Source organism: Heteronotia binoei, chromosome 1 (assembly GCF_032191835.1).
Source record: "Heteronotia binoei isolate CCM8104 ecotype False Entrance Well chromosome 1, APGP_CSIRO_Hbin_v1, whole genome shotgun sequence".
Classification (NCBI taxonomy): domain Eukaryota; kingdom Metazoa; phylum Chordata; class Lepidosauria; order Squamata; family Gekkonidae; genus Heteronotia; species Heteronotia binoei.
The window spans coordinates 167,288,434-167,314,195 of record NC_083223.1 but is presented as its reverse complement, the minus strand read 5'-3'; the positions used below and the strand labels follow the sequence as shown (position 1 = coordinate 167,314,195).

General features: G+C 45.2%; 1 protein-coding gene across 1 annotated transcript in view; it reads left to right on the top strand.

The window, feature by feature from the left end:
• Positions 1–25,762, top strand: part of SMYD3 (SET and MYND domain containing 3) — a 706,638-nt gene that overhangs the window by 473,182 nt on the left and 207,694 nt on the right. The gene's annotated exons all lie outside the window — the stretch shown is intronic.

Sequence of the window (25,762 nt, the reverse complement as noted above, 5' to 3'; positions counted from 1 at the left end):
GTGCAGTCCCACACTTTGGGGGGGGGGGGTTAGGCCTGCATGTTCAGCATGAGATACAGACCCCAACCCCTGCCCCCAAGTGTGGGACTGCACAGGTGACCAATTGAAGATCATCAGTTACAGGTAAACAATTTTTTCCCCCCAGCAGGCTAATTATTGAATTATCTGAACTTTCCCTTTCAAACATTCTATAAATATTTATTTACCCAGGCATCTGATTTTATTATTGTTTGCTATAGGTTTCTGGTGTCCCCCCCTTTATTCACTCCTTTTTGTGGAAAAGGTTTTTAAACTTTTTTGTTTTGCCTTTGGGTATTGCTGTTGTATTTTTACTGGCTGTATTTACTTTTGTGTTTAAAAGCTGTTTTATGTTACTGTAATCTGTTATATTATGGTTTCTTGCACTGGAATCATGTAGTTGATCCCCTTGTGACAAAGGCATCCATTTCTGAATAGGTATTCCCTGCAGAAGTAATGACAGTACCTCCTTTGCTATTCCAAAGCACTTTTTCCTTCAAAGAAGCAGAGAAAAGCTAGGATTGGCTCTTGCTTTGGAGAGAGATGTCATATTACAAAGAGAAGGGAGGATTTGCTTCTCATGCTGCCATAAGTAAGGGCTACCAAGCCCAGACCCACAAGGAAGTCTCTGTGTGTGGGCAAACTGAAGCCTATAATGATCAATTCCTGTAAGCTGGGCAGGCCTTCTCAATGATCATATTCTGAATGGGGAGTGGGTATGGGTCAACTCTTGTGTTGAACTAGATACTAACAGAATAGATTTAAACCATAGGAGTACCTGTTCAGCCACCTGCCCTAGATGTTCACAACAGTGTAAAAACTATGGCAGGGGCTGCCAGACTTGCTTGCTGTAAGAGCCACATAGAATAAACATCAGATGTTTGAGAGCTGTAAGAGTGACAATAACAAACATCACACACACATTTTTATTAAAACTCTTAATATTTTCTTTGGATAGAAAGATAAAATATATATGTATACACTTTACAACATAACTATGCTAGAAGGAGACTTTAAAAAAAAAGCTGGGAATAACAGCCCCCCATAAGACAAGCCTATGGAAAGGATGGAGAATTATTTTGTGGCACCAGTGGGAGAAGGAAACACACATATACCATTTAAATCACTGACCACCGTTTTTTATCCTTATGTATCTCTCTCTGCCTTGACACCAAGGTTAGCAAATACAGCTCCTACAAGAGCCATGAAACTAAGGGGGAACCGTGTACTGCTTTCTTTAATTCCATCCTTCCTTCCAGTAGGACAACCTAACTTGGGGGGGGGGGTGCCTGAGAAAAGGTGAAAAGTGTTAGGAGAACCAAATAATGCCTAGACTTCACCACCACTTCTGCAGCTGCTCAGAACCTGGCAGGAGACTAGTTTAACCCCCTTACTTCTAAAGTCCAGTGTAGAAGGGAGATGTAGCAGTCCCCTCATGCTCAGCAGACCTGCAAACCTGTCAGGGGGCAATGGCACTCAGCTGACCACATCCGCCAGCTACCAGGCCTGCACTGGCTAGCCAGCCAAGGGAGTAAGGAAAGCCTTTTCTATAAGTGCCACATCTCACTCGGCTAGGCCACAGGGCCTGCCATCTGCCATCCTGGTGGACCTTGCAGAGGAAGGGTGAGGGCAGCCATCTCCCTCCCCCCGGTCTCACTGCCATTGTTGCTTGGCAAGCCAAGGGCTGCCACTGTCATTCACCCTGTCATATTTCTTCCCTCACTCACCGCTCTTCATCTTGTTGCCCTTCTTGGTGGTGGCTGTGTTTGGGTTGCTCTGTCCATCCAGCAGGGAAGGGTGGGAGTTCTGCGTGCATGACCAGCTGGATTTGGCAGTGTGGCTGGCAGATTCCCTCCCCTATATGCTTGCTTTTCTCCCTCAGTTCTTGTGCCATGTTTCCCTGCTCTAGGTCTCTGGGCAACCTTTGTGGTGTAGGAGAAGAGCTTGCAAGCCTGCCTATTTCTGCCTTCTTCCCTGTTTCACGCACCATGGAAATAGTTGCCTACCTATGGGTCAGTGCTCAGAGGCTGAATGAGGTCTCAATGCTAAGCACACTTACTTGAGAGTAAGCCTGCATTAAGTTCCTCCTCAATCTCCAGGAGCCACGCATTAATATGTGAAAGAGCCGCATGTGGCTCCAGAGCCACAGTTTGGCCACTCCTGCTCAGAGGTGAAAGCTGCCCAGAGGTTTAAAAGGTTCAGCAAGGAGTCATTTCCCATCAACCTGCAGGCATACATCATTGACTCACATTGACTTTTTAAAAAGTTGTTTATATTCAACAATCATTTAACACTAATTTGAATTTCACCATTTTCTGAACCCCCTCCAGAAAGAAGTTTGCAGTTCATTGTTCAAGTAAATGAGCTGTTACAGTTGTGAATTTTTTGCTTTCTAGTCATATTCTTTTTATGTAGTCCAGTGCAGTGCAATGCAGTGATTTAGAGATCTGTAATTTTTACAGCCCAAAATGTAGTGCTGCTGATAAAATAGTATTATAAAAATCCAGAACCAAAATGGGTTTCATTAATTTTAAAGATGGGAAGTCAGCAGTTGTCAAGGTTGAGAAATTAGCACCAAGGGAGATTTTTTATCTGATCAAAACATTCCCATATGAGAAAAATAAAAATCTTGGCAGCAAAACAGAACCATTCAGCCATAGAAAGGTATTGTATTTGTAAAAGCAGTCATCCTTAAGAAGGATTTGCTGTTGGAAGTCTCCCATTTAAGAAAGACATAATTATGGTTATGTTGGCTCCCATGAGGTGCCTACTAGATCTTCTTGTAAAGGCTTTGATTAGTGCAGTCCGTTTTATTTTTCCTGGTATAAAAGAGGATATGCAAGATGAAACAAATAATAAATGTTGAATGTAAATCTGTGTAAGGACTTCAGTAACAAGGTTCAGCTAACCTGTCTCATCCTTTATATAACAAAAGCCCTGTGATGAGGCCGAATCCAGGTCTCCTATTGGCTTAGGGGTGCACTCCAGAAACCATTGGCCCATCATACATCACCACCTCTGGGTTCCCATTGGCTGAATCCCCTATCCCCTCCCTACTGCAGGCCCAGGAATGTTGAAAAAACTGCTTCAACAGGCTTACCTCAGAGACAGACACATCTCTGATGCTTCTCTGTGTCTTCTCTGTCAACCTGCCTCAGAAAGGGCTGTGGCTTCACAAAATATTTCCTCAGATGCCATGGTGGCCACCTCTTTCCTATCATTCCCTTCCTCCTCCCCTCAGCCTCACCCCAGGACAGATAAGGATTGGGCCACTGGGGAAGCTGCTAGCCAGAATCTGTTACTAGGCAGTAAAGGGAGAACCCTCAGCTGAATATAATGGCATAGAGTCCACCCTCCAAAGCAGTTATTTTCTCCAGAATGGGGAGAGAGATTAGTTGTTTGGAACTCAGTTGTGATCCCAGGAGATCATCAGCTTCCACCTGGAGGTTGGCTACCCTACACCTGGCTGCTTGCTACTGCTGCTGGGAAGGAGATAGGGTTCCCAAGTCCAAGTTAGGAAATTCTTGGAGATTTGAGGGGTGGAACCTGGAGAGGGTGTGTTTAAGGAGGGGTGGGATTTCAGACAGGTACAATGCCATAGACTCCACCCTCCAAACCAACCATTTCCTCCTGGGGGACCATTGCTGCCAGTCTCATGGGTATGAGTAAGGCGTATGACTATTAAACACTCAGTGAGATTTTTTAGAAGAAGATGATATTGGATTTATAACCCACCCTACAGTCCAAATCTCAGAGTCTCAGAGCAGTTCACAATCTCCTTTATCTTCCTCCATCACAACAGACACCCTGTGAGGTGGATGGGACTGAGAGAACTCTTACAGAAGCTGCCCTTTCAAGGACAACTCTTGTGAGAGCTATGGCTGACCCAAGGCCATTCCAACAGCTGCAAGTGGAGGAGTGGGGAATTAAACCCAGTTCTCCCAGATAAGAGCCCGCACACTTAACCACTACAGCAAACTGGCTCTTTTTACTAGTACATATATTGAGAAACAGTGTTTAACCACAGTATATTCACATATTAATCTAGAAGTATTTTACTGTCCATTATAAAGATAATGTGCAATGTTCTTTCTTTGTAGGACTTCCTGAAGCCCAGTAATTCCCAAACAGGTGTAACTGCAATTCCCAAACAGGTGTGACTTCAACCGGGCTACTGCTTCTGTCCACTTTCGGAATCAATCCTTCCTCAGGCAGCTCACCAAGGGATAAAGTGTTTCAATTGGCACTGCTCTGTATCTCCAATGGATCTAGCATGGCTCCACACTTTCAAGAGAAGCCCAGAACAATAGAAGTGTGGAGCCATGCTAGATCCTTTGGACATCATCTTTGTAAAATGGATTGTAAAATACATCTAGATTAATATGTGAATATACTGTGATTAAACATTGTTTTTCAATATATGTATTAGTAAAAACTGTCAAACAGTGTTTAATAGTCATAAGCCAATCTCCAGGTGAGGGCTGGAGATCACTCAGAATTACCAGTGCTCTCCAGATGGCAGAGATCAGCTTCCCTGGAGAAAATGGCTGCTTTGCAGGGTGGACTCTGTGTCATTATACCCTGCTGAGGGTGCTTTCCTCCTGCTTTGATCCACACTTTGAAGAAAGACTGTCCTTTTCCTAGGTGGAGGCTGCAGGGAGGGGGAAGAGATGGAAAGGTGAAGTCAGATCAATTCCCCTACAGAAAACAGCCAACTTGAGGTTCATACTCTATGGCATACATACTATAACACAAGCAAGCCAGGCAAAAAACCCCAGATCATTCCACAAGCTCATTCTGACGCTAAACACCACAAGGCTGAATATAACAGGAAAAGGTGATAAAAATGCACTGCAAACAAAAGGAATGCTGAGCTTCAGCATCTGTGACTGTTGTTATGCCCCTCTCCGCACATCTCCCAAAATTATTCTTTCTTATTTCCATTTTGGGTCTTTTTCATGACTTTGAGCCACCACAGGGACACATAGATGCATGGTGGGGAGGTGGAAGCCAACATCTGTTTCAGCTACGGGGTGGGGGGAAGACACCAAGGGGGGGAGTGAATGCCTTCTCTTGGGTGGGTGTATGAGGAGACAGCAGGGGAGCATTCACCCAGAGCATCTTACTAGAGCCCATTGTATTTTCTCTCACATTGGGCCTTATTCCTAGAAGAACCATAAACCTGAGAAGGACAGAAATCATGTGGGTTCAGCATGAGGAGGTACCATGCATAGCAAAGCTCTTCCTGCATACTTACTGAAGTAAATCTTTTCATGTGATGTTACAAAAAAGGAAATTGTTTTAAAGCAGATTGTTCTAGATCAGGGTGGCCAAACTGTGGTGTGGCTCTTTCACATATTGTGTGGCTCTCAAAGCCCCCCCCCCCATCGGTCAGCTTGGAAAAGGCATATCTCTTTAAATCACTTATCCAAGCCAAGCCAGCTGGCAGCTTGGAGAATGCATTTAAAGTTAGTTGCTTTCTTTCCATGTCTCCCTCCTCATCTATTTTCTTTCCTTCCTGTCTTGTGGCTCTCAAACATCTGACATTCATGTCTTCTTGTTTTCAAATGTCTGATATTTATTCTATGTGGCTTTTATGTTAAGCAAGTTTGGTCACCCCATTCTAGATTATTAAAAGTAAGGAATCCAGCTACATAGCCTATAAATAAAGAGCTAGAAATAAAGTTCACCAAGGGTAAATATTCCTTGCTGACCTCAAATGTGCAGATCCAAAGAATGAATAAAACTGTTACTGGAGTATGTGTCTGAATTTGTGCTGCCTATTAACTTCCAAGTTTTCAGATGGTGGTATTGGTGAATCTGAGATCAGCAAGAAAGGATTTTTCATGCAAAGTGCTACTGGGTTCTGTATTGTTCCAGTTCTGTTTAGTATTTATATATGAACCTTTGGGGGAAATCGCCCATAGCTTGGTACAGGAATTCTTCATATAACCAACAGAAGGCTCTCATCTCTGTTCTTTGCTCCTTGGATCATCTGTCTACTCCAGAAGTTTTTCATGGTTTCCTGTGTAGATCTAGAATCATTCCTCTAGCGTTATGTATGTGTCTGAATTTGTGCTGCCTATTGATAGTGCAAATTATTTATTTATTTATTTATTTATTTATTATTTGTATCCCGCCCTTCCCACAAGTGGCTCAGGGTGGCTATATATATCTGTTTGCACCAGTGTACATTACTGTTTGAGGTCTCTGTATGAGAAATGATGTAGTAGAAATGAAGCAAAAACAAAACACTGGAATACTGAAAAATCAAGATATGAGAAGAAATTAAGATTATGATTCTATAATTCTAGTAGCAAGAACATTAACAGAAATAATATCATACAAAGGGGCATCACAAAATGCTGTTATAAGTTGCAGTATGATTAGTTGCAACTAGCTTCCAGAAGTGTTGCATTCTATAGGCAAATTCCTTGTTTGAATGAGTACTGGTTTTTAAAATTCTCACTGAACCTTGCAAAACTGGTGTTTTCCCCTTGATACTGCTATATGGAATAGATTAAAAGAAAACAAATGAAATAAGTATTCTTTTAGACAAATTCAGGCAGGAGATTTGGGGCATTTTTGAACAATGACCCTTTATTATGCAGTGCAGTAGTTAGCCATTGCAATTGGTCCAATGATCTTTCTTTATAGTTAACATCTGCACTAGAAACGCTAGATAGGAATTCTCTCCCACTTCCAGTTATTATTTTAATGCATATGGCATTTCAGTAGATATTCTATTAGGGTAAAGTCTGAAGTGATGAGTGTGTAAGTAATTGAATGTACCTTTTACTTTAGTGAAATAATTAGAGTATTTGATAGCCCATTACAATATTGTGCTGAAATAGTTTTTAGCCAAAAATACATAGCTTTGCCTTGTGATATTTTTAATTGAAACTTTTGTCATAGAGCTGGTGTTGAGAATTCTGTTTAATAATGCATCAAACGTATCTGATTTACCTTTCATATATCTTGCAAGAGAACCAGGTACTAAATATAGGAATAAGTTGAAGTTGAATAGAAAATTAAGGTAAAAAGATGGCCAGTCATGGAATGTAGGAATGTGCCTGTCTGAAGGGAGATTTGAGTGTCTATCATGTCACTATAAAATAATAAAAAATCCTTAGCCCCTTTCTCAGTGTCAGCTATCCTTCAGTCATCTCTCTTTGGAGTCAGTAAATCCCTTTTCTTTGAATTTAATAGATTTTGTGTCCAAACTTCATTCCATACCACATAAGAAATCCACATCCTGAGAGTAGGGGTTTTCTCCAAATTCAAAGCAAAAACAGATTTATTAAAATGTCTGCCACTTTCCCAGGAACATAGGCTAAGCATAGTTCAGGGATGGCCAAACTGTAGCTCAGGAGCCACATGTGGCTCTTTCACACATATCTTTGGCCATATCTGTATGCCATTAGGTAAGTCACCTGGAAAAAAATTTATTTTGACGGGTTGACTGAATGGATGAAGCAAACCCATAGTAACCCTAATGTATGTCCAGATCTCATCTGATTTACCTTTGCCATGGTATTGTTCAATCCAGAATAGAAACATACAACATGGCAATCATCTAGCAGCTTTTTCAGTCTAGTTCACATGCTTATTGTAAGGTAGTGAAATCGGTACACAACTTGTCCTCTGTTATGGTTTTACTGTAATGTATGAAGCAGCCCTGTGGTGCAGAGTGGTAAAGTTGCTGTACTGCAGTTCGAGCTCTCTGCTCATGACCTGAGTTCGATCCCAGCGGAAGCTGGGTTCAGGTAGCTGTCTCAAGGTTGACTCTGCCTTCCATCCTTCCGAGGTTAGTAAAATGAGTACCCAGCTTGCTGGGGGGGGAAGTTTAGATGACTGGGGAAGGCAATGGCAAACCACCCTGTTAAAAAAGTCTGTCGTGAATATGTAGTGATGTGACGTCACCCCAGAGTTTTAAATGAAACAGATGCTCTACAGTGACAGGCACCCAGTTCTTTCTGTTCAGAAAAAAGGGGATGATAAACTGGGACTGACTGGTGGCCTCCACACCCATTTAGATGCATGGAGGAGGAGTAGAGGGGGATATGTCTGCTCTTCCACTGTGGAGCTTTCCAGGCTGAACCAGTTAGATGGTGACTGTACCTGTAGTGGTTGTCTGTAGCTTCTAAGCCTAGTGTTATCATTTTCCCATCAACCTCCTAGATTTCCAAGCAGCTGAGGGGTGATGGTGGTTGTAGCATTGAATTTACCCTTACTTACAGATGAACACCATGAGATTACAGCCACTATGAACTAGACAGTTAAGTAAATACCTCATTGTTAATAGTTGTCTGTTTCCACTTTCCAGCTTGCTGGGGAGAAAGTGTAGATGACTGGGGACGGCAATAGCAAACCACCCCGTAAAAAGTCTGCTGTGAAAACGTCATGATGTGACATCACCCCAGAGTTGGAAACGATTGGTGCTTTACAACTCTGTGTCACGAATATTGCTACCTCTAGGGCAAATATACTATATTAGGCAAGCAACTTGATTCCAGATCCACATTTGCTGATCAGAATATGACATGGTTGCTGAATGCAGCTGTGGTGGAACTCATTCAGGGATTGTTATGCAGCTGCACATAACAATCCCCGATGCGGGGATTCAGGGGTTGGCCCTACAGTGGCTTTCCTTTTTCCTTGATGGTCGGGGACAAAGGGTGGCAATTGGGGGTGAACTGTCCCGGAGACACACGCTTGATTGCAGAGTGCCTCAAGGGGCGGTGCTTTCCCTGATGTTGTTTAACATCTATATGCGCCCCGTTGCCCAGATCACCCAAAGGTATGGGTTGGGGTGTCACCAGTACGCTGATGACACCCAGCTCTATCTACTTATGGACGGCTGGCCTGCCTGTGCCCCAGAAAATTTGGACTGGGCATTACAGGCGGTGGCTGGGTGGCTCAGGGTGAATGGATTGAAGCTGAATCTGGTGAAGACAGAGGTCCTTTGCTTGGGTCGTCGTGGCCCAGGAGGGGAAATCCCCCTGCCAGTTTTTGACGGGGCGCCACTGACAGCGGTGCACAAGGTCAAGAGTTTGGGGATACTATTGGAGCCTTCCCTAACAATGGAGGCTCAAATAGCAGCCACTGCCAAGTTCGCATTTTTCCATCTTAGGCAGGCGAGGCAGTTGGCCCCTTTCCTAAAGCACGACGATCTAGCAACGGTGATTCATGCCACGGTCACTTCGAGGTTGGACTTCTGTAATGCCCTCTACATGGGGCTGCCCCTGTGCCGAACCCGAAAGTTGCAGTTAGTGCAGAATGCCGCTGCCCGGCTGTTATTAGGGCTCCCAAGACGGGAGCACATTCGGCCGGGGCTTCGGAATCTGCACTGGCTGCCAATAATATACCGAGTTCGGTACAAGGTGCTGGTTATTACCTTTAAAGCCCTATATGGCCTAGGACCTGCCTACCTTAGGGACCGTCTCTCCCCACATGTTCCCCAGAGAGTACTGAGATCGGGTTCTCCAAACCTGCTTGTAATCCCCGGGTCAAAGGAGGCCTGTCTGAAATCCACCAGGGACAGGGCCTTTTCGGTAATGGCGCCTTGCTAGTGGAACCAGCTGCCGGAAGAGGTGATGGCCCTGCAGGACCTTGGGCAGTTCCGCAGGGCCTGCAAGACAGCCCTCTTCCGGCTGGCCTATAACTAACTGACATTGGAAACTTTATGGAAGATTGTAGTGTATCATTTTGGCAGATAGCGTGTTCTATATGTTTTATTATTTCACTGTTTTAAATTGTCTAAATTGATGTATTTTTAAAGCCATTGTTGTTAATTGATGTATTTTAAAGCCAAACTTTATGTTAGATTTTATATGTTGTGAGCTGCCCTGAGCCACTTTGGCGGGAAGGGCGGGATATAAATTGAAATAAACTGAAACTGAAATTCAATGGACAAGGAGGTGGAACTCTCAGAAGGAGGTGGAACTCTCAGAAAGGTTCAGGAGCTGTGCTCCTGTGAGCTCCCACTGAATCTGAGGCCTGGATGGGAGACCTCCTTGAAATACCAGGGCAGAGACAGAGGCAAGCATGCCCCAGTAGGGGTCACCAGGAATCACCATGACTCCCAGGCATGCACACACACAAACAAAAAAGGGACATTTTAGAAATTTTAATATTATATTTTATATTTAAAAGGCCATCATAATACTTTGAATGTATAAAACACAATTATCCTTTGTGAATATGTGCATTCCTAACACTGAGCTCCTTTTAATACCCTTGCTAAACAGACACTGTTTGCATTTAAACACATACAGAAATGCAGTAATAGTCGTCCCCCCCGATATAGGCTTGCCAATCCTCAGGTAGGCTGAACAACATAGATTGCTGGTGAAAAAGTCTTAAAGACCACTAAAAAGAACTATAGTGCTATGATGAATGACTAAGAGCTCTGTAAAGATGAACATAAGAACATAAGAGAAGCCATGTTGGATCAGGCCAATGGCCCATCAAGTCCAACACTCTGTGTCACACAGTGGCCAATATATGTGTGTGTGTGTGTGTGTATACACACACACGGACATATACATACATACAAATACACACATATAAACACACACACACATATATATATACACACTGTGGCTAATAACCACTGATGGACGTCTGCTCCATATTTTTATCAAATCCCCTATTAAAGCTGGCTATGCTTGTAGTCGCCACCACCTCATGTGGCAGTGAATTCCGCATGTTAATCATGCTTTGGGTGAAGAAGTACTTCCTTTTATCCGTTTTATCCAGACTGCTCAGCAATTTCATTGAATGCCCACGAGTTCTTGTATTGTGAGAAAAGTTCTTCCTTCTCTACTTTCTCCATCCCATGCATAATCTTGTAAACCTCTATCATGTCACCCCGCAGTCGACGTTTCTCCAAGCTAAAGAGCCCCAAGCGTTTTAACCTTTCTTCATAGGGAAAGTGTTCCAACCCTTTAATCATTCTAGTTGCCCTTTTCTGGACTTTTTCCAATTCTATAATATCCTTTTTGAGGTGTGGTGACCAGAATGGCACACAGTACTCCAAATGAGACCGCACCATTGATTTATACAGGGGCATTATGATACTGGCTGATTAGTTTTCAATTCCCTTCCTAATAATTCCCAGCACGGCATTGGCCTTTTTTTATTGCCATCGCACACTGTCTTGACATTTTCAGTGAATTATCTACCATGACCCCAAGATCTCTCTCTTGGTCAGTCTCTGCCAGTTCACAACCCATAAACTTGTATTTGTAGCTGGTATTCTTGGCCCCAATGTGCATTATTTTGTACTTGGCCACATTGAACCTCATCTGCCACGTTGACACCCACTCACCCAGCCTCAACAGATCCCTTTGGAGTGCCTCACAATCCTCTCTGGTTCTCACCACCCCGAACAATTTAGTGTCATCTGCAAACTTAGCCACTTCACTGCTTACTCCCAACTCCAAATCATTTATGAACAAGTTAAAGAGCATGGGACCCAGTACCGAGCCCGGTGGCACCCCACTTCTTACCGTCCTCCACTGCGAAGACTGCCCATTTATACTCACTCTCTGCTTCCTATTAATCAGCCAGTTTTGAATCCACAAGAGGACCTGTCCTTTTACTCCATGACTCTTGAGCTTTCTAAGGAGCCTTAGATGAGGAACTTAATCAAAAGCTTTCTGGAAGTCAAGGTAAACAACATCTATGGGGTCTCCTTTGTCCACATGTTTGTTCACTCCCTCAAAGAAATGTAACAGGTTAGTGAGGCAAGATCTTCCCTTACAGAACCCATGCTGAGTCTTCCTCAATAACCCGTGTTCACCAGTGTGCCTACTCATTCTGTCCTTGATAATGGTTTCTACCAACTTTCCCGGTATTGAAGTCAGACTGACTGGCCTGTAAGGTAAAATTAAGATAAAATTTATTGTCTACTAATTTTAACAATTTCCTGTTGAGAAAGACAATCAAATGAGCCCAGACAAAAGAGGTCAAAGGCCTAAAGAAGAGCTTTGACATCTGAAGGAGAAAAAAAGCCCCATAATTAATCTTAGCAGCTTCCAAGGGTTAGCCAAATTCTCAGCTAGTGTGAACTGTTATAGCTGCATGTGACATTCCACAGATTTGCCAACTGTGCCAGAATGGTAACTATATCACATGCTGCTTTATTATTATTTTATTAGCAAACATTATTTCTTTATGGTATGTGGTACTTTACAGAGCAACATAAGCAAGACAGATCACATATTTTTAGAGAATGTATAACTTGAATGCCTTTTGCTGAGGAACAAAGAATGGAAGAAAGCAAGCTAATGCTTTTGTGTCCAGCTTGTGAGTTTTCTGGAATCATCTGGCTGGCTGCCCCTGGAAATAGATCCCTGATCAGTCTAGCAAGGCTGTTATGAAGAGTCAGTTTTCATAGCTAACAAAATCTTACAAGAAAAGTGGCCAATAGTAAAAATGTCATGGATCTACTACCATTTGCAATTAATTTCATATCCTCACTTTCTTCTTTCAAATAAAATTTAATTACTAATTTTAACAATTTCCTGTTGAGAAAGACAATCAGATGACCCCAGACAGGAGGACAATCAGGTGACCCCAGACAGGAGGACATTTAACAGGAGGACATTTAACGTCTGAATGAGAAAAAAATTGATATAAACTGATATATACTAACTATGCAATAAAATACAGTATGGCATAGAAGGAAGATGTCATACATATTATATTCTTAAATGAGCAGTATTAAATAGGGTTGCCAATCCCCAGGTGGGGGCAGGAGATCCCCCAGTTTGGAGGGCCTCCCCCCACTTTAGGGTCATCAGAAAGCGGGGGGGAGGGAGGGAAATGTCTGCTGGGCACTTCATTATTCCCTATGGAAACCATTCCTATAGGGTATAATAGAAAACTGATCGATGGGTATCTGGGGCTCTGGGTGGGCTGTTGTTTGAGGTAGAGGCACCATATTTTCAGCATAGCATCCAGTCCCTCTTCTCAAAACACCCTCAAAGTTTCAAAAAGATTTGACCAAGGGATCCAATTCTATGAGCCCCAAAAGAAGGTGTCCCTATCCATTATTTCCAAGGGAGGGAAGGCTTTTAAAAGAAGAAGAAGAAAAAGAAGAAATTGGATTTATATCCCGCCCTCCACTCCGAAGAGTCTCAGAGCGGCTCACAATCTCCTTTATCTTCCTCCCCCACAACAGACACCCTGTGAGGTGGGTGGGGCTGGAGAGGGCTCTCACAGCAGCTGCCCTTTCAAGGACAACCTCTGCCAGGGCTATGGCTGACCCAAGGCCATTCCAGCAGGTGCAAGTGGAGGAGTGGGGAATTGAACCCGGTTCTCCCAGATAAGAGTCCGCTCACTTAACCACTACACCAAACTGGCTCTAAAAGGTGCGTGGTCCCTATAAATGTGATGGCCAGAACTCTCGTTGGAGTTCAATTATGGTTGTCACAACCTTGCTCTTGGCTCCACCCCCAATGTCTCCTGGTTCCACCCCCAGAGTCCTCAGGCCAGAATGGCAGGATGGTCAGCAGAACAGCCTACAATATTTATGTAACATTTCAACAAGTTTAACTCTGTTGGAGCAGAACTCAGATTAATCTGCCCAAGAAAAGAAGCTCACATTCCTTATTCACAGTGTAACAAGGACTGAATTCTTCCCATCTGCAATGAGAAGTAATGTGATCATTTGCCAAGTGAAAAGTATTCCTTTTTCTAAATTCAACTGTAAACAACACTTATTGGAGCCAGAAGCTACATATGCTTTCAATATTATCTGAAAAACATCATTGAGAAATATTTTTGTACTGATTGGCTCTTTTTTTAATTGAAGTGTTTTGTTTTATTTCAAACCCCAAAGTATTTTATTCAATTGCTCTGAGCATTTTTCTTCAGAAAGCTTTTATAGTGACATCTGTTTTACATCTAGATATTTGTGAATGTCTTAAAGCAAAGATGCTGTCCAGAGCTTATTTCCCCTGAAAGCACTCATAATGTAAATGAATGGCAGATTCAGAAGTGCCGAAAGGTTCCATTTTAATCTATCCTGATAGAAGTCTCTACATTCTGTTATGATTTAGGTTCCCTGTACTCATATATGATAATAGATGCTGGCATAACAAGATTTTGTAGTCAACACATCCAAGACCAGGTTCAATGAATGAGGCAAAGAAATATATGATTTAAGAACAAAAATAGGCTTTGTGACTCCAGTGGAATTATTTATAGTTTTTAAGATTTAGGTCAGGTTTAGGCATGTAGCTATAGGTAATGTCTTGAAATTAACTAGTTTATGGTTATTATGGCCCCAGGAAACCATACTTTTAAAAGCAGAGCCTGCATTTAGAGATTCCAATGTAAAAAAGGATGGTTTGCAGATTCCCCATGGACTGGAGGTTTTGAATATCATTGGTTATGTGAGGACCAGTTTCAGGGCCATTACTTCCCTGTTCCCCCAACACCCACTGCATGTAGAACGCCATGCAAATTGCAATCCAAACAGAAGGGAGATCAGCATCCCTGAATATAAATGCTAAGTAGCATAACAGTCATCTGTGAAAAGAAACGCTAGGTGTTGGGGGGTATGCCCACATTTTATGAGTTTAGGGTCTTGTCACTTATTGCAAGGATGGTGAAACCTATGTGATCAGAGTTTGACGCGTGCCTAAGAGCTACAATATCGGCATGTCCATCTTTCCTTGATTAGGGCCAGAGCATTTTATGCCTTGGCCCCAACCTGGTGGAATAAACTTCCAATAGAAATCAGAGCCCTGTGGGATCTATTACAGTTCTGCAGGGCCTATAAAGCAGAGCTGTTCTGCTAGGCCTTTGGATGAGGTGGCAGATGTCCAACTAATTTGGCTCGTCCTGCTCAAGCTGCCCCTGATCTTAATGGCAGCAAATTTACCACTCTGAAAACCCATATCAATCTAGGGGTCCCAACCCTCCCGCCCTGGCGGGGGAGTCCAGGTTTTCCAGCCTCTTCCCCCGCTCCCCCCAAAAACGGAAGCGGGGGGGGGAAGAGGGGGGAAACGGCGCCAAGGAGCGTGGGTCCGTGGCGAGCCGCAAATCTGAAGGCAAAAAGAGAAAGAGGTGTGCGTGTGTCAAGCCGCATGCGCAGTTTTCTGCCGCATGCGCAGTGGCTCCGTTGGAGAGCGCCTGCCGTGCAGTTGAGGAACAGGCTGAGGGAAGGCGGGCCGTCCGGCTCGCGGCTGTCTGGCCTCATCTGTGGCGGCGGCGGCGCCCGCAGGACGTTCCAAAGCCCCCGGGGCTATGACCTGCCTCCCTGGCTTCCTCAGCGGCGGCTCTCCCTGCGCCGCCCTCCGCTCCCTGTTCAAATCCTCGGGGCGGCGGCAGCAGCATCAACATCACCATCAACTGCGCTTCACCGCCCGGCGCAGGCGAGGAGGGGAAGCTTGGACGTTAAGGTGAAGCGCCGTTGATGGTGATGTTGATGCTGCTGCCGCCGCCCCGAGGATTTGAACAGGGAGCGGAGGGCGGCGCAGGGAGAGCAGCCGCTGAGGAAGCCTGCAAAATCTCACTTGGAATGAAATGTTCCGTCGGCACTGAAGGGCTTGTGGGAAAGGACGCCAGGACGCCAGAATCCTAAAACGAGATACCCTTTCAGGGCAAATTCTGCCTGCTTGCTTACAAGGAGCCCTAAAGCAAAATACAGCTGGGTTGGTTTCCTGTGAATTTCCCTTCCGAGCCCTGCTTAGTGGAGGGGGCTTTGAAAAGCTACTTGGAAGCGAGGCCTCATTGAAACGGATCCGAGGCGCGCGTCAATTACACGCCTGCAGGCTCAGCAACAAGTGCCGCCGTCGCATTTCATCCCGGGGGGGGGGAGGGGGGAAGGAAGGAAAACAGGTGGGGAGGGAAGGAAGTCTCACTGACGGGAATGGGAGAGAGATCAAGGCGGTGGGGAACCCTGTTTGTCTGTAGCAGTAGAAAAGAGCAAAAGTCCAGAGACGAACAACATTTGGGGCAGGGCTAGAGGTCAGATACCGGCCTGTGGGCCCGGCCGCCGCGCCTGCCTCCCACCTAGTTCCCCCCCCCCCCAAAAAAAGACTGTGCGATCCTATGCAGCTACTGCGAGCTAAGAACGGCTTGCCCAGCTTTCTAACTGCAGAGATCACAAACAATCTACAGCCTGTGTGCTTTGGGGCAAGACCACTGTTCTTCTGGAGCTAAGCTGCGATCGCCTTGGGCTTCGAAAGATTCGGATTTGGGTCGGGTTGCAAGCAGCCGGCCGGCCCGCCTTCAGGAGGACCTTAAGCAGCTGGTGAGTGGCCTTCCTTGGGTTGACCCAGTTTAGGGGTGGCCAAACTGTGTCACATATTGTGTGACTCTCGAAGCCCCCACAGCCTCATTAAAACTAAAGTTACTTTCTTTCCACCTCCCTCCCCCTCCATCTATTTGTATCCCTTCCTTGTCTTGCAGCTCTCAGACATCTGCCATTCATGGCTTGCAGCTCCCAAACATCTGATGTTTATTCTATGTGGCTCTTGCATTAAACAAGTTTGGCCACCCCTGACCCAGTGCGTGGGGGTGGTGGTAGAGTCCTCAGGTGCTTTGTGAGGAGGGCTGTACCACCTCAGAGAACAAGTGCATGATAGCAGTTGGGGGATGAAAAAAAAAATCTGGACTGGAGGGTTTCAGTCTCTTCTCCCTGGGCTGCTGGTATTGTGTTTACAGAAAGTCCCTTTTTCTGTGCAAGGAGGAGCATTCAGAAACAATACCATCTCATTGGACTACTGTGTGGTCCCTTTAATTGTGATGGACGGAACTCCCTTTGGAGTTCAATTGTGCTTGTCACACCCTTGCTCCTAGCTCCACCCCAATGTCTCCTGGCTCCACCCCCAAAGTCTCCTGGCTCCACCCCCAAAGTCCCCAGATATTTCTGGAATTGGACTTGGCAACCCTATATCAATCAGGTCCCATATCCAATCTGATGGAAACAGGCCCAGGACACCATAAGTTTTTGGAAAGCCGTCTTGTTTATTAGGGAATTTTGGAAAGGTTGTTTTTAGAGTTTTAAAACTGATAGATCTGTGTTAGTATTTGTATGTTGTGACCCACCCTGAGCTCACTTGTGGGGAGGGCAGGATAGAAATTAAATAAATATTTACTCAAATGCAAGACTAGAGTTTTTTTCTAGGTGTGCTATCAAAAAAGTTATAGTTCTATCTAACAACATCAACAATAAAATGTGTATAACTTTTAGGAAGGTATCTTACATTCAAAACTGTCTTCCTTTTGAGTAAAGATGGTAACTTTTAAATATGAAAATATGTATGGTTTATTCCAAACAGGGAAGGTTATTTTATATGAAACACCAAAAACATGAATTTTAATTGTTTGCAAAACTTGACTTGAAGGCTCCAGCTGTTGTTGCTCTGCACTTTCTCATATAAAATAATTCTGAATTTGGTGAACTTTTTTTTTAAATGATCTTGAATAAGTATCACGAATTTCTTATCCACTTGCGTATGTACTACAGGCAAAAACTGAAAGTAGAGTATTGGAGGTAGATTATTTGGTGCAAATCATTTGCTCACTGCTAATTAGGATAAACATTTTTATTCATTCAAACCAAGCAAATGAGTAGGCTCAGATGTGGATTAATTCAAATCTGTTGTAGCTAGTTACATTTGTGAATAATTTCAAAACTGATACATAGTAAAGTGCAATTGCTATAGAGACTGTTACTATGGATACTTGGATTGCTAAAATGTGTGACTTGTTGGTTAACATTTCTGCTAAAGGGTATATAGCTAAATAATAAAACTTGTTTGCCATAATGCATAAATATTTGTTGCAATAAAAACACCCCTTCAGAAATATTTTTAGTGAGGAGAAACTTGTATTTACACTACAGTCAGTTCTGTTCATATAACATTCCTTTTATTCCATAGTTTTTAGCTGAGATATTTAATGCAATATTATATTTCGATGAATATATTCCAAAGTCAATATAACTATCTTGTGCAGAAATCAGAAAGAGAGGCTGAGTCATGGTTAACAGGGAACTAGAACTACATTTTAAGAAGGATATGGACAAGCTGGAGACCGAGTCCTATGAGGAAAGGTTGAAGGAGCTGGGGATGTTTAGCCTGGAGGCGGCTGACAGGTGATATGATCACCATCTTCAAGTACTTGAAGGGCTGTCATATAGAGGATGCTGTGGAATTGTTTTCTGTGGCCCCAGAAGGTAGGACCAGAACCAATGAGTTGAAATTAAATCAAAAGAGTTTCCAGCTCAACATTAGGAAGAACTTCCTGACCATTAGAGCAATTTCTCAGTGGAACAGGCTTCCTTGGGAGGTGGTGGGCTCTCCTTCCTTGGAGGTTTTTAAACAGCGGCTAGATGGCCATCTGACAGCGATGAAGATCCTGTGAATTTGGGGTAGATATTTGTGGGTTTCCTGCATTGTGCAGGGGGTTGGACTAGATGACCCTGGAGGTCCCTTTCAACTCTATGATTCTATGATCTCCTAGCCAATTTGGCTGCCTTTGAATTCAGTATTTGACTTCTTCAGCCGACTCTTTTTGGCTGATGTTGATAGGATCCTGGGTTAGGCTTGCCAATCCCCAGGTCCCAGCAGGGGATCCCCCACTTTTGCAGGCTCCTTCCGGCCCCCAGTCATATGGCCCGTGAGGGGAAGCCCTGCCCACACAGGCACTTGCCTTTCCGTTTTAGAACTAGAGGAACCTTGGAAAGGCTTCCTTTCTGGATGGTGTGTCTGTGCCTTTAAATCTAGGACCCATCCAAGCTGAATGGGGGTGGGGGGAAGCCAGCAGAACAAGATGGCTGCTCCCAGTTAGCTGTAAAGCTGTAGCAGTCCAGAGACCTCTGTTTGTTTCACATTCCTTTAACAAGACGTTTGCCTAGTAAAGGAGGAACTAGAACCTTTGCTGTAGCAGTCCAGAGACCCTCCATTTTTTTCACAATCCTTTTACAAGACATTTGCATAGTAAAGGAAGAACTAGAACCTTTGCTTTCCCTGTGTTAGTCTGATAGAATTTGGAACTTCAGCAACTTGTGAGTAAATTTCCCCAATGAGACCACACAAGTGTGGGATTGAGAGAGTGTACAGGGACATGGGCTGCCTGGGTATGAGGACATGAAGGCTGTATTCAGGGGAATCGCACTGCTGTATTTTTATGTATTTTGGGAATAGGAAAGTCTCCTGGCTTCACCCCCAAAGTCCCCAGATATTTTCTGAGATAGACTTGGCAACCCTAGTCTCCACTCTTAACTATTACACTGATACTGTTGTTATATTGGTGGGTCATCCGATATCCTTTTGTAAATGCTATTTTGCTACTGTAGACATTAAGCTTCATGCTATGTGATAATTGTCATAATCTTTTTAGAAAATGTGTCAACAAAATCACACTCCTTCTTATACAGCATGACTACAGAATCAATATGCACTTGCTTTTATGCTAGTAAAGGTTCAAATAGTTTCTTACTGATTTACTTACTAAAGATTTGTTGTTTGTTTATTTATTTATTCGATTTATATCCCGCCCTACCCCACCAAGGCGGGCTCAGGGCGGCTTGTGATGTGAAGTTTTTGTGAACTGCAGCCCACTTCATCAGATATAAGAACTGTGACCTGTCTTGGTACATACAGTATATGTATGTTTATACAAATATGAATTTGCAAAATTAGACACATGGTTTGAATCAGATTCACATGGTGTGGGTTTGGCTGTAATTTTAGGGGCCCATGCTGGTGCCCATCAGCCCTGTTCTCCAAATGGAACTCCCCATCTCTGGCTTTAAAGAAAGAATTAACCTGATATAAAAACAAACTAACTAAAACTAAACAATATTTTAAACATGTTGTGCAGAAAAAATATAATTCCCTTGCTTGCAGCATCAGTGCCTTGCATAATCCCTGAAGTGCTGTTTTTCATCCCTTGTTAGAGTAACATAAAAGGTTGGATTCTACAACCTGTGACTGAAAGGCCTTCTTCTTCTTTCCCAGTAGTCCCTTTTGACCTACAAAAACTAATGCTAAAGATAAGGAGAATCTTGCAGACAAAGTGGTCCAGGGGACTGTAGTAACACCTGTTTTAAATTAGGGTTCAGTTATATGAAGGACACTCCAAATAAAACAGAGCAGTAGACAAGTGCACCTTTAAGACCAATTAAGTTTTATTCAGAATGTAAGCTTTCATATGCTCTTAAACAGACTTCATCAGACAAATGGGAATGGAAGCAGCAATTCATAATATAAGTGGGCAGTATGGAATCATGGGAATGTTTTTAGCAGATCAAATAGGGATCTGTGTTTGTTAGTGTTAGGACAAAATGACTGAAAAAACACTAGAGGGTGATAAAAAGCAGACTGCTGTCGTAGGGGTGCCATAAATCTAGGTAACATTCTGGCTTTGTTAGTTTCAATAGAGGGCATGGTTACTCAAGGGATTATAACATCCATATAGGTTGCCATAGGATGGGTTGGTATATGCAGTAAGACAAACAGCCAATATCCCCCATTTGAGTATGTCAATACAAAAAAACAAAAACAAAAACCCCAAATATTCTGATACACTGTTCTAAAAGAGAAATAATATAAGTTGACCCTTAGAAAAACGGTGCATTAAAGTATAGTGGAAGGTGGGTTAGTATATGTAATGAGACAAACAGCCCACATCCCTCATTTGAGCATGTCAACACACACACACACAAAACATTCTGATACACTGTTCTAAATGATAAATACATTGGAACACTGTGGATACTTTAACCTTCCTGAGCATTCAATGGGTGACCTCAAAGTAGCTGTTTTACTGCAAAGGAACTTCAAGAACAGAATGGAGAGAGAAACTGCTGAATTACAAATTAACATGAAACTTGGAACAAACACCTCCCCAGGACTGAACAGGGATATTGGTTTTTTATATCATTACATATACTAAACCAACTCTCACTGAGTATAGCTGTGCATCCCCGTTCTCCAGTTCAGTTAATGCAGCCACCCACCATGCTGTACTCAATAGCTTGTTATCACTACCACCTCGCTCTTCACTGTCTAAGAATCCACTATATTATAGTGGCGATGAAGGTGGGATCCTGGTAGGCGATCCAGCAAAAGGTACTGCACCTTGCAGCAGCTGCTTCCAGCTCCGCGCATCGCACTGCCTTTGCTGAGGAGGGTCGCCAAGCCAGCACCTGAGATGAGCGAAGATCGAGCGTCCAGCACCTCCGTGCCTCATGCTGACCATTCAATGACACCCCCACACATGGCCGGCTATCCTGGCCCACAGAATGGTGGGAAAGATGGGAAAAGAGGCTGAAATACTTCATCCTATACCATAAAATCATGGATGAAGAACAGCAGAAGCACCTACTGCTCAGCTGCTGTGGCGAGGACACGTTGGAGCTGGAAGGGAGTTTATTGTCTCTGAGGACGCTGCGCGAAGTCACTTACAAGGCCATCGTGGAAAAGCTTACTGATCATTTCTCGGCCCATCCGACCTACACATCCCGGTACATCAAGTTCCACAAGCAGAACCAGAAGTCAGAAGAATCAGTCGTTGCCTTCCTCGTAGAGCTCTGCCGCCTTTCTTGTAGTGCACATTCGTGAGTTTAGAAGAGGCCTTGTTCGACCGTTTCATAACAGGCCTCCATGACAAATAAATGCAGGCGAAGCTGGCGATCAAGAAGACCCTGACCTTGGAGGACACGGTGAGTGAAGCTATAGCCTACAAGGAGTGGCACTCCACTGGGACACACCAGGTCGCCAGCGGATCCAACTCAGACGACTTAGAAGATGACAACTGCCTCAAGATGCACCAGGCCAACCCGAAGTGCCAGCAGCCACATGCAACAGAGACGATGTCAACCTGAGACTGCGCCAGTTGCGGAGATGCCCACAAAAGACTCTCCTTCAAATACCGTGATGCCATTTGCCACATGTGCAGCAGGACCTGCCATTTGGAACAAGTTTGCTGTTAGAAGCCGCCACGCCAGGGCCAGGGGAGCTCCACATGACAAAAAAATGGCCACAACCACAAGGTCGCATTTGTGGAGGGCATTCAGGCACTCACCACAGCGGGGTGACCAGGTATGCCAGCTTCCCATGCTTTCCCTTGATAAGTTCAAGGTGACTGTACTTATTGAAGGCAAGCCCTGCACTATGGAGGTAGACTCTGGAGCAGGCCAGACAGTCATTTCAGTCCATACATTCAGACAATTGTGCCCTGGGTGGGGAAAAGATCCCGGCTACTTCCATCCCCATTTACTGCCAGGACTTCCAGAAACAGGAGGTCATGGTGCTAGTAGTGGGGGCGGTCCATGTCAAATACGGGCAGTTCTTGGGCAAGCTACCCCTAATCGTGGTGGAGGGGGACTTATGTAGTCTGCTGGGGCAGTCTTGGTTTGAGGCCCTGGGAATCCAGGTCACGAGGATCCATCAAGCCTTCTTGAGGAGGGACTTCCAGAGCGTGTGTGAGGAGTTCCCCGCTGTTTTCAACTGCACGCTGGGGACCTACACAGGGCCTCTGGTAACCCTGGACCTGAATCCTAATGTGCAGCCCATACGGCTGAAGGCCAGGCGAGTGCCTCTGGTGCTAAGAACGAAGATTGAAGAAGAGTTAGACCGCCTAGTGGCACAAGGGGTTCTAGAACTTTAGCAAATGCAAAATGGGAAACCCCGATTGTAACCGGTTAAACCCAATGGCAGCGTCCACATTTGTGCAGATTACAAATGCACTATTAACAAGGCGCTGCAAGGCCATGCATATCCGGTCCCCCTAGTCAGTCACGTGCTGGCTTCACAGGCGAGAGCAAAAATTTTGTGGAAGCTAGATTTGGCTCGGGCTTACCAGCAGCTTCCTGTGGACACTGCGATGGCAGAGGCCCAAACCATCGTAACATGTACAGTGGGGCCTTCCAGGTCAAGCAGCTGCAGTTTGGGGTCAGCATGGCCCTGGGGATCTTCCAGAACTTAATGGACTCTCTCTTAAAAGGTATCCCCAGGCTCCAACTCTTCTTCAATGACGTGCTGATTGCTGCAGCCACCAAAGAGGAGTTCACCCTGTGCCTCTGGGCTGTGCTACAGCATTTTGATGGGGTGGGCCTCAAGGTCAAAAGGGAGAAGTGCATGTTGGGGGTTTCCACTATTGATTTATTGAGTTACACAGTGGACACAGATGGGATCCACCCAGCCAAGGACAGAATTAAGACCATTTGCGAGGCGCTTGCCCCCACAAACAAGGCAGAATTGCAAGCTTTCTTGGGCCTCCTAAATTTTTACCACGCCTTCCTCCCCCAAAAGGCAACAGTGGCAGAGCCCTTACACAGGCTTCTGGACAAACAGACTCCATGGGTTTGGGGTCGCTGGCAAGCCGCCGCTTTTTAGGCGGTAAAAGACATATTGACTTCAAACAGCTTGCTGGCTCACTTCGACAAGTGGCTGCCCGTTGTTCTGGCCTGCGATGCTTCCCCGTACAGGGTGGGTGCTGTCTTGGCCCACGTGCTACCAGACGGCCAAGAAGTTCCGGTAGCCTACTAGCAGACCTTGCAAAAACCGGAGCGCAATTACGCACAAATTGATAAGGAGGACCTGGCCATTGTGGTGGAGGTAAAAAAATTCCATGACTATCTGTATGGCTGGCCCTTCACCATCCACACAGACCACAAGCCCCTCCTTGGTCTGTTTGCCCCCAATCACCAAACTCCACAAATGCTATCTCCGCAGGTCTTGTGGTGGTCCATTTTCCTCGCGGGGTACCAGTACGACCTCCAGTACCGCCCAGGAAAGGCCATGGGTCATGCCAACACCCTGAGTCACCTGCTGCTGCCTTCAATGGACTCTGATCTGGCCCCTGTGCACCAGATCATGACATTGGACTCCCTGCCGGACTAGCTGATGCATGCCAAGGACATTGCCCGCTGCTCCAAGAAGGACAAAATCCTCTCCTACATTTTGGACTGAGTGTGGAGGGGATGGCCCACGGGCCAGGTGGGGTCAGAATTTGCTACTTTTGCCTCTCGCAGGAACGAATTGTCTGTGCATAAAGGTTGCTTGTTGTGGGGCAACAGGGTGCTGGTGCCCCCGGTGCTGAGGCAGTGGGTTCTCATAGCACTGCACAAAACCCATTTGGGAATTGTGCACATGAAGGCGCTGGCCTACAGCTATGTATGGTGGCCAGGAATTGATGATGCTATTGAATCCTGGGTTGCCCAATGCCAGCCATGCCAGAAGACCCGTCCGGCCCTGCATCGTGCCCCAGCCCAACAGTGGGAGTCCACACGCAACCCCTGGTCCTGCCTGCACCTCAACTTCATGGGGCCCTTCCAGGGGCAAATATTTTTCCTCATAGTGGACTCCTACTCAAAGTGGCTTGAGGTCATACCCGTAGCATCCACCTCCTCCCAGGCCACGTTAGGGGCCCTCCACAGGTTTTTGCCACTCACAGTCTGCCCGACACACTGGTATCCGATAATGGGACGGCCTTCACCTCGGCCGAGTTTCAGGATTTCTGCGGCCGAAACCTAATTAAACACATGAGGTTGGCCCCTTTCCACCCAGCCACCAATGTCCAAGCTGAACGGATGGTGTGGGCAACTAAGGAAACACTCCACTGCATCATCTATGGGGACTGAGAAGCCCACCTTGCAGAGTGTCTACTGGCACAGCATTCCATCCCCAGCACGGTCACCGGCCACAGTCTGGCTGAGCTCCTCATGGGCTGGCGGTTGCTAGACCACATGCACCCAGACCATGCCCCAGACCTTCAAGAGGTTCCCAAGGTGGTCCGGGCTCCCAGAGGGTTCAACACAGGGGACCTGGTGTTCGCCAGAAACTTGGGGGCAGCATGGATACCGGCTCGGGTTTCCAGGGTGCTAGGGGCAATGATGTACGATGTCACCTTGGAAGACAGGGTTACATGGAGGCTGCACATATACCAATTGCAGTCATGTGAGGGGCCAGGGGGTGGAAGCAACCCACTGACCGCACCAACCCCAAGTGGCCCGGAACCTACTGAAGCCAAGGCCCCAGTTCCTACTTCGCCATCTACCCAAAAGTTCTAGGGAACCGAAGCCACTGTATACAGTGTATACAGTGTCTGAGGTCTTGGAACTGCCACCCAAAGTGCCTGCATCATCCGAACCGCCACCAGCCACGCAAGAAGCCGTGACTGACCCACCTCCCACTCCAGCACTCTGGAGGTTGACACGAGAGCATCGCAAGCCTGCCTATCTACAGGACTATGATTGCTAAGGCTAGCAAACTGGGGTGTGGGGGGAGGGATGTTATGTATGTGAATCTATGTGCTACCAAATGGTGTTCCTGCCTGACTCATTGGAGCTTGAAGGACTGAGCTTGGGGACCTAGGAACAATGGGCAGTAGGATCCAAATCTCAACTGCCCTGCTCCAATCACAGACCCCCTGCTGGTTTGAATGACCCAATAACGTTCTAGTGTTGTATATAGTTGGCCCAGCGGGCCCCATTTTCCAATCCAGTTAGTGCAGCCACCACCATGCTGTACTCAATAAAGAGCTTGTTATCACTACCACCTCGCCTCTTCAATGTCTAAGAACCCACTATATTATCGTGTTCTATCAAATTTCCTTGAACTGGAAATTCCTGAGATTTGAACACTTAAAAAATATGCACTGTGTCAATGAATAACAGCCACCTCCTTTAAAAAACAGCAAAATGCAAAAGAGCTAACATTGTAGAGCAACTGATAGTCTTGCCAGAATGCAACTAGAACTGAATAGTCAGAGC